The sequence below is a fragment of the Notamacropus eugenii genome, chromosome X (assembly GCF_028372415.1).
Source record: "Notamacropus eugenii isolate mMacEug1 chromosome X, mMacEug1.pri_v2, whole genome shotgun sequence".
NCBI lineage: Eukaryota > Metazoa > Chordata > Mammalia > Diprotodontia > Macropodidae > Notamacropus > Notamacropus eugenii.
In genome coordinates, this window is record NC_092879.1 from 99,682,817 (window position 1) to 99,696,525 (window position 13,709).

General features: G+C 40.9%; 2 long non-coding RNA genes across 2 annotated transcripts; one reads left to right on the forward strand and one right to left on the reverse strand.

The window, feature by feature from the left end:
* Positions 1 to 3,291: 3,291 nt before the first annotated feature.
* LOC140515267 (uncharacterized) lies at positions 3,292 to 5,123 on the reverse strand. The gene is made up of 2 exons (XR_011970922.1): positions 5,035 to 5,123; positions 3,292 to 3,547 (listed from the first exon to the last, which is right to left on the reverse strand). It is a non-coding gene; the product is annotated as an uncharacterized lncRNA (long non-coding RNA).
* A 55-nt stretch (positions 5,124 to 5,178) lies between these two features.
* LOC140515266 (uncharacterized) lies at positions 5,179 to 10,307 on the forward strand. Its single transcript, XR_011970921.1, has 2 exons — positions 5,179 to 5,264; positions 7,130 to 10,307. It is a non-coding gene; the product is annotated as an uncharacterized lncRNA (long non-coding RNA).
* The last annotated feature ends 3,402 nt before the right edge of the window (positions 10,308 to 13,709 follow it).

Genomic DNA, 13,709 nt, shown 5'->3' on the forward strand with positions numbered 1-13,709 from the left:
GCGAGATTGAGCAAGATTACTGAATTAAAATTGTTAAAACAATTCTGTCACCAATGGATGAAGCCTACCTACTTCTCCACATCCTTGCAAATATTGACTTTTGTTGCTTTTATTGATTTCTCCTCATTGTATGAGCATGAGGTGGTACCTCAAATTTGTTTAAACTGGTATCTTTTTTACTTTTATTGAAGAGAACATTTTTTCCCAAGTAATTGTTAATACATTGGATTTCTTCATTTAAAAAATTTCAAGCCCTATCCTTTGAACATTGTAGACTTGGAAATTATCTATCTGATAGATAGTGTAACCCTTTGACTGAATCCAAACTTCACAAAACAAATCCCTGGATTTCTTCTGTAAAACTTGGACTCAGTCAAAAGGCTACACCCAAGTATCTAAAAGGCCACATGTGGCCTCAAGGCCACAGGTTCCCCACCCTTGATCCATCACCTTGACTGTTTAATACTTCCTTATAGGTTTCAGATCTTAATTTTTAATCTATGATATTTGCTATGAATATTTCCATGAATGCATTATTTGTTTTGAATATATGTGCCTAAACAAATGGCACTCCCCCAATTTTCCCATTTCCAAGTAGCCCCACTTCATGTGTTCTTGGTCCCCTGAAGAACAGGCATATGACTTTTCATACCAATAGGGATATGTGAGTCCTTGTTCATTAAGAGAATTCTGACAGAGCAGAGAGCCAGAGAAAGAGGAGGCAAAGGGAAGACTTGGCAGGCAAGACCCCCCCACCCCCACCCCACAGCTGCAGCATGTGGAGGAAAGCTGAAATACTAACATGGCCCTTGATACCCAGAGATGTTGGAAAGTTGACCCAACAGGTAAGATAGTTCTCTCCTTGGTTGAGATGGGTTTCCATCTCCCAGGTCACAAACCCCCCAACTCATGTGTAGTCTATGACTTAAGTTAATCTATATAGCTTCCCTAATACTGTTCTAAAATGCCTTGCTTTGATAAATATGTTCTTTTGCTATCCCATGAGTGGCTTTCGTGTCATAAGTATTTAGTAGGAGGGAAAGCTGAGGGGGCTAAGATTAAGCAAACTGTTTCTCTCTAGCTGTGGGGTAGAACTAACCTCCCTCCCCAAACTGACTAGAAAAAGTGGCTTTTATTCTAGCCTTGCTTATAATGAAAAGAATTAATCCCTAGATTCCAAATATCTGATAGGTAATAGATATCATTCCACCAATATCTGTCTTGAAAATAGGAGAGCAAGGGAGCGATCACCTCCTCCATAGTCCAACTTATCTTGTATGTTCTCAGCTTGTACATAACTGGCTTTCTGTGAGCTCCCTGAGGGCAGGAATTGCCTTTTGCCTTAAAAGAGTGCCTGGCAGCACATAGAATATTAATGTCAGCTGACTGATTATCCCTGCATCTTCCTACCCACAAAAAGGGAAATCAAGTTTCCCTTACTGTGTCAAATAAAGTAGTGAGGGTTGCCAGCCTTTTTTTGTCCGTATTCTGAGCCAAAATGTTTCTGTAATATTTCCATTGCTTATTATGTTGGCTCTTGACTTCTTACTTTTTATTGTGTTGAGGTAAACTAATCTATTCTCTTTAGTATTTTTTATGATGAATAAATGTTGGATTTGTTAAAGACTATTTCTATATACATTGATATAACTATGCTTTTTTTAGTTTGAGGATTCAATGTTTCATTATGTTAATAGTTTTTCTGATGTTTAATCAGGTTTCTGTACCTGGCATAAATTTTGCTTGATCATAATAAAGCATTTTCTAATCTATTGCTAACATTTTACTTAGTTGTGATATGGCTGTCTCCATGTGACTTTACTAGTTTTGTGTCTACATTCATTGGAGAAATTGATCTGTAACTCTCTTTTCAGTGTTATCTTTCTCTGATTTTCAAATCAACACCATATGTGCTTCATAAAAGAAATCAGATAATGAGCCATCTTCATATTTATGAATATGAAACATAGAGATTATTTGTTCCTGAAAAGTTTAAAAAAATTCTGATATGAATCTGTTTTGGCCTAGGTGATTTCTTTTTGGCTGGTAATTGACTTGTCTTATTTCTTCCTCCAAGATTGCTCTATTTAAATTAATGATATTCTGTGATGTTGGTTTTGGCAATGCTTCTGCTTATAAGTAAGGATCTATTGAAATTCTCTGATCTGTTAAGACTGTCACTTGATATTATAGCCCCTAATATTGTTGACTTTTGTTATGATCTCTCCTTTTAAATTTGTGATTCTAGTGATTTGTACACTCCTGGGGGAAGGAGGGCGAGTGTTACATTTGATAATTGCCAAATTGTGTTAGTCTTTTAAAAAAAAACTCATGGTCTTATCAATTGAATTATTCTGTCCTCTCTTTCCTTTATTTGTTCCCTAATTCTTATCATCTCCTTGTATTATTTTGTGTTGTTTCTTTGTAGAGCCTTTCTAGGGTCATCAATTTTATGCCTAATTGATTTATTTTGTTTCCTTTTCTTCCTTGTTAAAGGAATTTAATATAAATTCATCTCTCAGCACAGCTTTGGTTGTGCCCCACAGGCTTTATAATATGGTATTGTAATTACTGTCACTTCAATTTTCTTCTGCTTTTTTTGAGATCCTCTTTAACCCAATCATTGTTTAATTGATTGCTTTTCAGTCTCCTTGTACTTATCTAAAATTCAAATTTTTGTGAACTTAACATCAGTAAATACAAATATTTCATTATACAAAAAATAGCAAGGAGGCTTCGACATAAAACTCTGAACTTCTGTTAAGTTCACTTTTTTAAAATGCATATTAAATGGAGCATGGCACTAACATTAATGCCCTACTTGACTCATCTGTGTCTTCTTCTGAAGTTCCTTCTGCCATCTGTGTAGTTTTTACAATAGATTTTTGCTGGTATCTTTTCTTTTAACATCACAGAATATGACTCTCTACTTTCCCATGCTCAGACAGCTATTTCTTATGACAAAGGCTTTTTTAAGAAGCAAGGAAAAAGAAGAGAAAAAAGATTCAGTAAAACTAATCCATACATTAAAAAATCTGACATGCAATTTTGCACACCTTTGGACCTCCCATTTCTGCTAAACGGTGCAGGGAGGTGTCTTGTCATATCTTTGGGGCCAAGCTTGTTCTTTCTAATTTGCAACACTTTCTTTTTCTAAATCAAATTTTGTTGATATCATTTGTTTTGATGTTGCCCGAGTTTCTCCAGCAAACTGATATACATGTATAGTCATGCAAAACATTTCTATGTTAGTCATGTGAAGAAAAACAGACAAAAAACAAGAAAAAGTGAAACGTTTTAAAAGCATGCTTTGATTTGTATTCAGACTATATCAGTTCTTACTCTGGAGGTGGACACCATTTTTCATCCTAAGTCCTTTGGAATTGTCTTGGATCATTGTACTTCTGAGCATAGCTAAGTCATTCACAGATGATCGTCATGCAACGTTGCTGTTACTGTACACAGTGTTCTGGTTCTGCTCATTTCACTCTGCATCAGTTCATGTAAGTCTTTCCAGGTTCTTCTGAGAGTATCCTGCTTGTCATTTCTGAAATCCCAACAGCATTCCATCAGAATCATATACAGCAATTTGTTCAGCCATTTCCCACTTCCTGGGCATCCTTTTGATGTCCAATTCTTTGCCACCATTAAAAGAGCTGCTTTAAATATTTTTGTACATGTAGGTCTTTTTCATTTTTGTTTTTATCTCTTTGGAATACAGACCTAATAGTCGTGTTGTTTGGTCAAAAGGTATTCATGGTTTTACACCCTTTGGACATAGTTCCAAATTGCTCTCCAGAACGGTTGAATCAGCATACAACTTCACCAACAGTGCATTGGCGTCTCAATTTTCCCATATCCCCTCCAACATTTCTCATTTTCCTTTTCTCTCATATTAGCCAATCTGATAGGGGTGGGGTGGTAGCTCAGAGTTGTTTTAATGTACATTTCTCTAAATAATAGTGATTTAGAGTACTTTTCATATGACTGTAGATAGCTTTGATTTCTTTCTCTGAAAACTGCCTGTTCCTATCTGTTGACCATTTATTAACTGGGGAATGACTTGTATTCTTATACATCTGACTAAGTTTTCTACAGATTTGAGAAATGAGACTTTTATCAGAGAAATTTGCTGTAAAAATTTGTGATTACTGTGTAATCATAATCATTACTCCATCCTGTTTTCTCTCTGTTTGTCCCATTCTCTCTCTTTCTGTCTCACCCTTTGCTTCTGACTACTGCTTTCCCCAATCTGCCCTCTCTTTTAGCAGTCCCCCCATTCCCTTCCCCTCCTACTTTTCTGTGGGGTAAGTTAGATTTCTGTACCCAATTGAGTGTGTATGTTATTCCCTCTTTTAATCAATTCAACTGAGAGTAAGGTTCAAGTGCCCCCCCCCCCACTTCCCCTCCACTGTAAAAGGTCTTTCATGTGAAATAGTGTAAAGGACACATGGGCATGTTGCAGGCGATTAAAAAAAAATCCAGAAAAAAAATTTTAAGGACCAACTGTATTAGCAATAGGAGAGAAAAACTAGCTGGTGAGGCCGGCCCTGCGGCCTTGCTGATGCCCCCATACGTTATCCTTTCAGGCCCTCAGCCTCCCTAACCCTTTTCCACCTAACCCCAAAAAAGAAAGATGAGGAGGTTTGGACTCCAGGCGGGGTTGGGGGCCAGAATTGATCCTTACGGGGCCCATCTCGCTGCCTCTGGCCCTTTCCCAATCAATAATTAAGAAATTCATTGAGGTAGATTGAATTATTGCCTCCCCCCTCTCCCCCAAGAACTGACGCTTTACGGAAGGGAAAGAAAGACTGGGGGCGGAGGTTCAGTTTCTCCATTCCACGGAATCACGAAGCTTGAGCTAACAGCTCTTCCGGCTGGCAAGTTTGGTACCCTGGCCCTAGTCTTGCCGCTCTCATTGGCCAGCTTCTGGGCCAATCACAGGAGCCTATGCAGGGCGAGGCGTGAGGGAAGCGTTCCCATTGGTTGAGCGCAAAGACCAATGGGAACAGCCTGCGAGAGGGGGATGCTCACCCTCCTGGGTTCTTGTCAGTCAAAGGGTGGCCACGACTGGGCTCAGCTTGACGATTCCAGCGCTTTAGGCGGCCCCAGCTGAGAGGAAGGAGCTGGGCCTTGCTGGGCCGCATCTCGGGCTGCCCGATGGCGGTGACCGAGACTGGAGGACCTTCAATGGGACTGCTCCAAGCCCACTCCGGAGGCCATAGGCCAGTCTTTCAGAGGGCACGGAAACCGCAACAGGAGTGGTGAGAGGGGTCGCAGCTGTTTAGGGGGAGGGGGCAGGGAGTGGTAAGAGAGGAGGGAGTCGGCTGCAGGAGGAAAAGAGGGGAAGGGGCAGGAGAGAGGAGGAAGTCAACAGCGGGCAGAAGAGGGTGGATGGGGCAGGAAAGGGTGGGGCGGAGCAGCGGAGAAGAGAGAATAGGAGCAAAAGAAGTGAGGGGGGCTAGCCGCAGGGGCAGGAGAGGAGGATGGAGGGAACAGGAGGAGGTGGGGGCAGGGGAAGGGGCAGGGGAGAGGAAAAATGGAGTAGGAGTAAAAGAGGGGAGGGGACCAGCTGCAAGGGCAAAAAAAGAGGGTGGTGGAGACTAGAAGGGGGAAGGAGTGGGGACAAAAACAGGAGAGAGGAGGGGGGTAGGAGCAAAAGAGGCGAGGGGGCCGGTTGCAGGAAAGGGGAGGGGGTCAGCTACAGGAGCGGAAGAAGAGGGGGCCACCTGCAGGAGCGGGAGAAGGGAGGGGGTCAGCTGCAGGAGCAGAAGGGAGGGGGCTACCTGCAGGAGCGGGAGAAGGGAGGGGGTCAGCTGCAGGAGCAGAAGGGAGGGGGCTACCTGCAGGAGCGGGAGAGGGGAGGGGGTCAGCTGCAGGAGCAGAAGGGAGGGAGCCACCTGCAGGAGCGGGAGAAGGGAGGGGGTCAGCTGCAGGAGCAGGAGAGGGGAGGGGCCTCCTGCAGGAGCGGGAGAGGGGAGGGGGTCAGCTGCAGGAGCGGGAGAGGGGAGGGGGCCACCTGCAGGAGCGGGAGAGGGGAGGGGCCACCTGCAGGAGCGGGAGAGGGGAGGGGGTCAGCTGCAGGAGCGGGAGAGGGGAGGGGCCACCTGCAGGAGCGGGAGAGGGGAGGGGGGCGGTGAGCGGGAGGAGGGCGGGATCTGGAGAGGGAGGAGGGCGGAGTCAGGAGAGGGGAAGGGGCGGAGATAGGGAGGAGGGCGGGATCAAGGGCGGGGAGGGGGCGGTGGTGAGAGGCTCTGGAAAGTTTGAAACTGGACCAATCTTTTTCTTTTCTTTAAAATCTGTCTTTTTCTTGCTGGCCAGTCCTTCTGAAGTTCCAACCTTTGACGTGATTTTCTCTGTTAGAAATTTGTGATGCAAATATCTGTATGTCTGTATGTCTTTCTGATCTTCTGGCTCGGCGACTCTCCTTTTGGCTTCGTCACTTCTTAATCTTCTTCCCCCAGCTGTGGGGTGGGTGGGATAAGGTTCTGTTATTCTTGGCTTGTTCTGTCTCAGGGTGGCATGTACCATACACCTGAAAAATGAAACACATTGAAAGCCAGCAGTTACACACACACACACACACACACACACACACACACACACGCTCGCGCGCGCGGTCCCCTGTTGGTCTCAGTCTAGAAGGCCCAGCCTCAGGTCCTGGCACTTGCTCCTTCTTTGCTTAACTTTGACCAAGGCATTTCTCTTTACTTAAATTGCCTTATCTTTAAGAACTAGATTGTCCTTCTACCTCGAAATCTATGATTCTCATATTAATGTCTAGCAGAGATTTTGTTTCGTCTCTATTTAAAAGCTTATGGGGTCATATTTTTTTAAAAGACATCTATTTCATAATGTCTCATAGCATATGGTAGAGTCAAATATTTGATTGGAATAATGTTAAAGACATCTGGACCTAGTATTTTCTCTTTTTTCAGTAGTTATAAAGTAATTAAAATTTGTATGTCTTTAAAATTTAAAAAAAAAAAAGCCATGCCATCCACTTGGTTATATTTTGATTATATATTCTGTGGATTCTTGTCCCTTCGTGGGGGTCATTGTTCAGTAGCTGGTGTGTGCCATCTCAGGCTTGAAGCCACTCTGCGTTTCTAACATGTACAAACCATAGTTTGCAGCTTTATGAGAAGGAGCCAAACTAGGAGGCCTGGAGGTCAAGGAGATGAAGCTCACTCACTTCCTGGAAGGTTAGGATTGTTTTGGTACCATATTGGCCACTTCTGGCCCACAGGGTTAGGCACTGGGGGAAAAATGGTATTCTTAAGACTCCCAACTGTTATTGGCGATTGGTAGGCTGGTGGGACACCAGCCCCTGAAAGTATGTGGTATTTTCTTGGGTTTGTTTTTGCATTTCAAAGTTCTTCCCCAACTCCAGTCTTTACATCAGAATCAGGACTTGAAAGCCCTCTCTACCGGAGCACTAGAGTGTGGCAGGAACCAGAGAATTGGGAAATGTTTAACAAAAGAAATAAAAATGCAGGAGAACATTGGTTATTTTACTATTTGGTTTGCCAAGTCAATATTTGGCCTGCTGGGTTCCTTAGTTTAGCAGTTTGAGCCACTGCCGAATTCTATTAAAGGTGCATTTTTTTCCCTGTAGGGTTAAACTCAGCTTTGCTGGATAAGGTATCCTTTGTTGTAAGCCTGTATTTTTTGCCTTTTGGAATACTGTATTTCAAGATCCTTCCGTATTCATAATCCAGGTTGCCAGGTCTTAAATGATCCTGCCTTTGGTTCCTTGTGTAACAGTGATTACTGGTCCCCACTGTCTGCAGGCCAAGTATGTTACATTTCTCCCCTTGCTGAGAGTTCTCTGGTACCCTTGGGAAGGTCTAGGAGTGATGGTGTATAGTCTGTTATTAGCTCAAGCCCCTGTCAGTTTGTATTCCCTCATTTTTAAGGGTCCTCAGAAACCTGGTTCATTTAACCACTTAACAATCCAATTAACTTTTTACAAAGCAACATTTACTTCAAAAGTATAGCGAGAACAAACACAGATAATACTCCCCAGACCCCCTTAGTTGGAGGAGAGGAGGTAGATTAATATCACAGTTTAGCTCAATTTGTGCGTAGCATTAATCCTACCAAGTTCTAAATCCAGTCTCCGCCGCCCCCCCCCCCACTTTAGGCTTCTGTCCCAGGACCCTAGCTTCCCAGGGCTTCCCTACTCGGCTAGTGGCACCATCTGGCCTGGAATCCTGACTCCAAGGTCCCCTGACTCAAGCCTCTAGGTCTAGGAGTCCACCCCCTGCACCTTGAACTGAAAATGACAAATGAAATGGACCCAAACCCCAAGTCTGTTTCTTAGGACCATAGACCTAAAAGGAGAGGGAGGTACCCTTCTGTCCCCAGTTTAGTTCAAGGTCCCCACCCCCAGGTGCCTCTTGTCAGGTGTGGTGGTACGGAGCCTATGGACCAAGGCCACCATAGGATGTCTGGTGTCTTCCCCATGGGAACCTTTTCCTTGACCTTGATCTAGGCATGCCTCAAAGCCCCTTTACAAATAAAACACAAAAGGAAATCAATTATACAGAGATACAATCTGGAGCTGTGATCACCTGCAATCTAGTAGTGGGTCTAGTAACTACTGTCATTTCAAAGTGGTGCTGAGTGCAAATGTAACACAGTAATGGGATGGGAAAATATCTGGAATTTCTGTTGGTCCAGCTAGCACTAGTGTGGTTTGGTACCTGCATTCATGCTTTAAGGAAATGCTCAATTGCAGTTAGGGATTAGTGAAAATGCTGATGTCATTTCCCTCCCATCCAAACCCGCAGGCCCTTGTCTCATTCATGTTCCATGAATTCCAGGTTAAGAAACCCTGCTCTAGAGTTTTGGTCACTGGTATATTTCCGTATTGACATATAGGCTTTATCACTTGTTTTTTAGGACACTGTGACATTCTATTATGTTTAGATTCTGTAAATTAGTCACTTTCCTTTTGGACATATAGGTTGTTTCAGACGTTTGTTCCGAGTTTCACATATTCCTCCATTATATTAAAGAAAAATTCTTCCAGTTACATATTACTTTGGCTTTTTAACATGAAAAAATGGTGGTATGTTATTAAAGGCATTTTCTAGAGGATCAGTATGTTGTAGAGCAGACTACCGCACATTCCTGAATGCCCTGTTTCTATTTGAGTTTGCCATCATTGTTGTAGAGGAAAGACTACTGTACTGGATTTGGAGTCAGGAGAGTTCTCCATTTGAAGTCTAAGCCTGGCACCCTGGCATGTGCCTGTGGGGCCTTGGGCAAGTCATTTCACTTGTTGGAGCTTTAGCTTTTCCATATTCAAAATGGTAATAATCAATACTGGTATTATTTGCCTTTCAGGGTGCTTTTGAGGATGTTTATGACATGCTTTGTGAACAGGACATGCTTGCAAATATAAACTTATTATATAAATGTCAGCTATTTACAACCATCATGATCATTTTTACAAATTTTATTTTGTTATGTAGGCTTTTTTCCTGACATTGAACTTCCCTTACATTACTGATATTCCTTCTCCTTAATTATAGGGCTCAGCTTTGGGGGGTTTTCTATTGCTGTATTTTATTTGCCAGTGTTTGTTGCATCTAATATTTTTTGCATTGATATTTCTTAACACTATTGATCTGTAGTTCTCTGTCTGCCTTATCCTCAACAGGTCTGCACATCAGGACCATATTTACTTCATAAAGTCAGGGACAGCACCATCTTTTTGTTTGGTTTTGGACTCTTTTGATATAATTCATTTATGAATACATATGGTCGTAGCATCATCCTTTTTTCTGGCAGCTTGATAATATTTACTCAGCTATTCTTTCTGATAGTGTTTTATATAGGCTATTTATTGCTTGTTTTGTCAATTTGGATATCATTTTTGTAAATAATTATCCCTGTAGCCTCTGTTTTGTTGCCATCTGTGTATGTAATATTCTCAAATTTCTCTATATCATCTTCATTCCTTGTGATTTCCCCCCTTTCTCTTTTCTGATTTTATATTTGGGTTTTCTTCTTTTTGGTTACATTTGCTAATGATTTATCCATTTTTTCTGTCTTTTTAAAATAGCCAGGTCTTTTATTAATTCAGTTGTCTTTTTATTTGAAAAATGTTTTGGTTAATTTCTCCTGTAATTCTAGCAATTTTCTGTTTTAGTCTCATTTTGGAGGTATTGATCGGTTCATTTTCAGTTTTTAAAAAATACTAAGTCAACTCAGAAATAATTTCTATTTTTTCTCTGGTTATAAATTGGCCCCTGAGTACTGCTTTAGTTATGTCCAATAAAGTTGATATTATATAATTGTGGTTTTCTGTAATTAATTTGATTTTTAACATATGCATTATTGAGACATGTTTTATTTGCCATAAAAGCCTTCATTTATTAAGTGTATTTCTCCTTTCAATAACTTTTTATTACATAATGATTTTAAAATATGTTTAAAACCTATTTATTTGTTTTGTCCATTTTTGTGAATGATTTGTGTGTATTTGGAAAAAAAAGTATATTCTCTTCCTTCTCCCCATTGAGTTCTCTCTCTCAAATCTACTTTTTTTAAGTACTTTGTTCACATCTGTAATTGCTTTCTTATTAATCTTTTTTATTTGATTTATCATTATGTTAGCAGGATGTTGAAATCTCTCACTGTTTATTGTATCCCCAGCATTTTTTGGTGACTCGATTACATTTTCATTTCTAAATTGCCTTGCTGTGTCATCAGGTGCATTTATGCTTAATATTGATATCTTCTTCATTGTCAGTGACACCTTTTTTTACTTTTCTTTGCTTTAGATATTTTTATTTCCATTAAGTTCAAATATTTGAATAAAAAATACAACAAATGAAAAGAAACTAAGCAAAAAGTAATTGTGAATGATTATAATGTAACTCTGCACATCTTTTGTTTACCAGAGACTGTGTATAAACTTTTTCTAAGGTCTTAACAAAGATGATTTGAGCATTTGACATAATTCTATTGCTGTTAATATTGTCTTTCTGTCTTTTTATGAGAGGCAGCATGGCAGAGTGAGTAGGGAGTTAGTCTTGGATCCAGGATGATCTAGGTTCAAGAACTGCCTCTGACTGGTCATGTGACTATGGGCAACCCATGTGATTTGTTAGTTTTCTAGGCAACTGTCTAAGGTTCCAAGTTGCTGCCCTTCCTTGGGGGGGAGAGAGAGTTCCCTCCCCTTGGAGTTCCCTGTTACAGTGACATGCTAGGTCCTGTCCCCAGTCCGGTTTAGTCTGTCACAGTTGGAAGCAGTGGGTGTGTTCTCCTTGGATTTCTTTCTTCACTCGGGTATCATTTTATTTCCTAAGTTTTCCTTGAGGTTAAGAATGTTTCTGTTTTTGTGTCCCCAAGATGAAGTATGATACTTAAAAGTCCTTACATATATTAAGCTTTTAAATAATTGTTTGAATTGAATTTTTAAAATTCTTCATGTTTACCATTTGATTATACAATAATATTTAATTGCCTTCATAGAACATCATTTTTCATTCATTCAGTAAACATTTATTAAGTACCCACTATTTGCCAGGCACTGGGCTAAGTGCTAGGGATACAAAAAGAGGCAAAAGATGCTCTCTACCCTCAAGGAGCTCACAATTTAATGGGGAGACAACATGCAAACAAATACATACCAAGCAAACTGTATATGGAATAAATAGAAAATAATCAACAGAGGGAAGCCACTGGAATGAAGAGGGGTTGCGAAAGGCTTCCTGTAGAATGGATTTTAGTTGGGACTTAAAGGAAGCCAGGGAGGAGAGTAGGCGGAGTGGAGGAGGGAGGGCGTTTCAGGCATGGGGGACAGCCAGAGAGAATGCCTGGAGCTGAGAGATGGAGTGTCTTGTTCGTGGAACAGCCAGGAGGCCAGAGTCACTGGATCAAAGAATACGTGTCCGGGGAGTAAGGTGTAAGAAGACTGGAAAGGTAGGAGGGGGCAGGGCATGAAGGGCTTTGAATGCCAACCAAAGCATCTTGTATTTGTTCCTGGAGGCATTAGGAGCCCCTATTGTGGTTTGGGTTGCTGGGAACCCTGAAATGTAAGGGTATGGGGCGGGTCTGCCTCGAAAGAATTCCACCACTCAAGCCTTCCAGTCAAAGTAGCGAGTTTATTGTGATGCCAATAGAAGCAGGCAAGATCTAAGTGAATCTGGGCATTTTCATGGGGATAAGATTGGTCCTTATATACAAGAAAAGACTGTGACAAGATATGGATGGGACTAAGGAGTGCTAAATAGCCTTGGGGTGGCCAGGGGCAGATGATGAAAGGAGTTAAGTGATCTGGGCATTTGGGCGGGCTACAGAGAAGGACTATTGAGGGTCTAGGGATGGGCCAGAGACTGGGCTGTGTAGGAAAGTCCAGGGCCTTTTGGGGGTCTAGGTCCCATCACCCCTAAAGTGTATTGAATTAGGGGGGTGATGTAACCAGACATGCTCTGTAAGAAAATCACTTTAGTGGCTGAATGGAAAATTAGTCAGGGACTAAACAAGAGTAAACTTTATGTTCTAATGTAAGGAGATGATATATGTGTCATTAAGAATCACAGAGGGAGACAGGGCCTGGGAGTGGTTTTGTTACATTTCGATGATCTTAAAAGAAAAAATGGAAAGGGAGGGAAAGAGGACCGGAGGAGGGGTCAGGGGAAGGGAGAGAAAGAATAGGGGAAATTGACTCTCTTAATTGGGGTCTATACAAATAAGGAGGAAAGGGTGGCATAGAAAGAGGGTGACACTTGCATCTCACCTAAACTAGTCAAAGGAGGGAAGAATACACACATTTGGATACAAAAATGCATTGCACTCAACAGGGAAACAGAGGAAAGGGGGAGGGATAACAGGGTGGGTAGACTAGGAAAGGGATTAATTTTAAGGAAAACCCCATCAAAGAGGGAGCAAGAAACAAAGAGAAAATTAAAAGATTAGGATAGAGGAAACAATGAAAAATTGTAGCTGTAATGTAATGAATTTGCCTACAAAACAGAAAAGGATAGCAAACTAGATTAGAAAGCAGTATTGAACAATATGTTACTTAAAAGAAATGAAACAGAAAGATGCACGCAGAATTACAATAAGTGGTTGAAGCAAAATCTCTTGCACTTCCACTAATGTAAAAATGGCAGGGGTAGTTAATCATAATCTCTGACAAAGCAACAAGTAGAATAGACTTAAAAGAGAAATGGGGAAATTACCTTTTGCTGAAAGGTACCACAGACTGAATTAATATCAAGACTAAATTAGATATTATGGCATCTAAATACTTAAATAAGTTAAATGAGTCACAGGGAGAAATAGTAAAATAATTCAAGATAGACTTGAATAGAATTTGAGAAAAGTTAGATGAGATAGAACTTGAGAGATTATTGAGTGAGACTAGAAGCCCTGCATAGCACCTTCACAAAAATGGACCCTCCATTAGAACATAAAAACTTTATACATGCAGAAATATTAAATGCCTTTTTTACAGACCACAATGCAATAAAAGTATATGCAGTAAAGGAACTCTAATGAAATGATTGAAAATTAATTAGAGACTAAATAATTTATTCCTAAAGAATAGGCAAAAGCAAATCATAGAAACAATTTTATTAAAGATAATGACAACATTACTAAGATTTTTGAGATGCAGCTATAGCAACCCATAGAGGAAAATTTATATCCTTAAGCACTTATCAGTAAAAGAGAGAAAGAACAGGTCA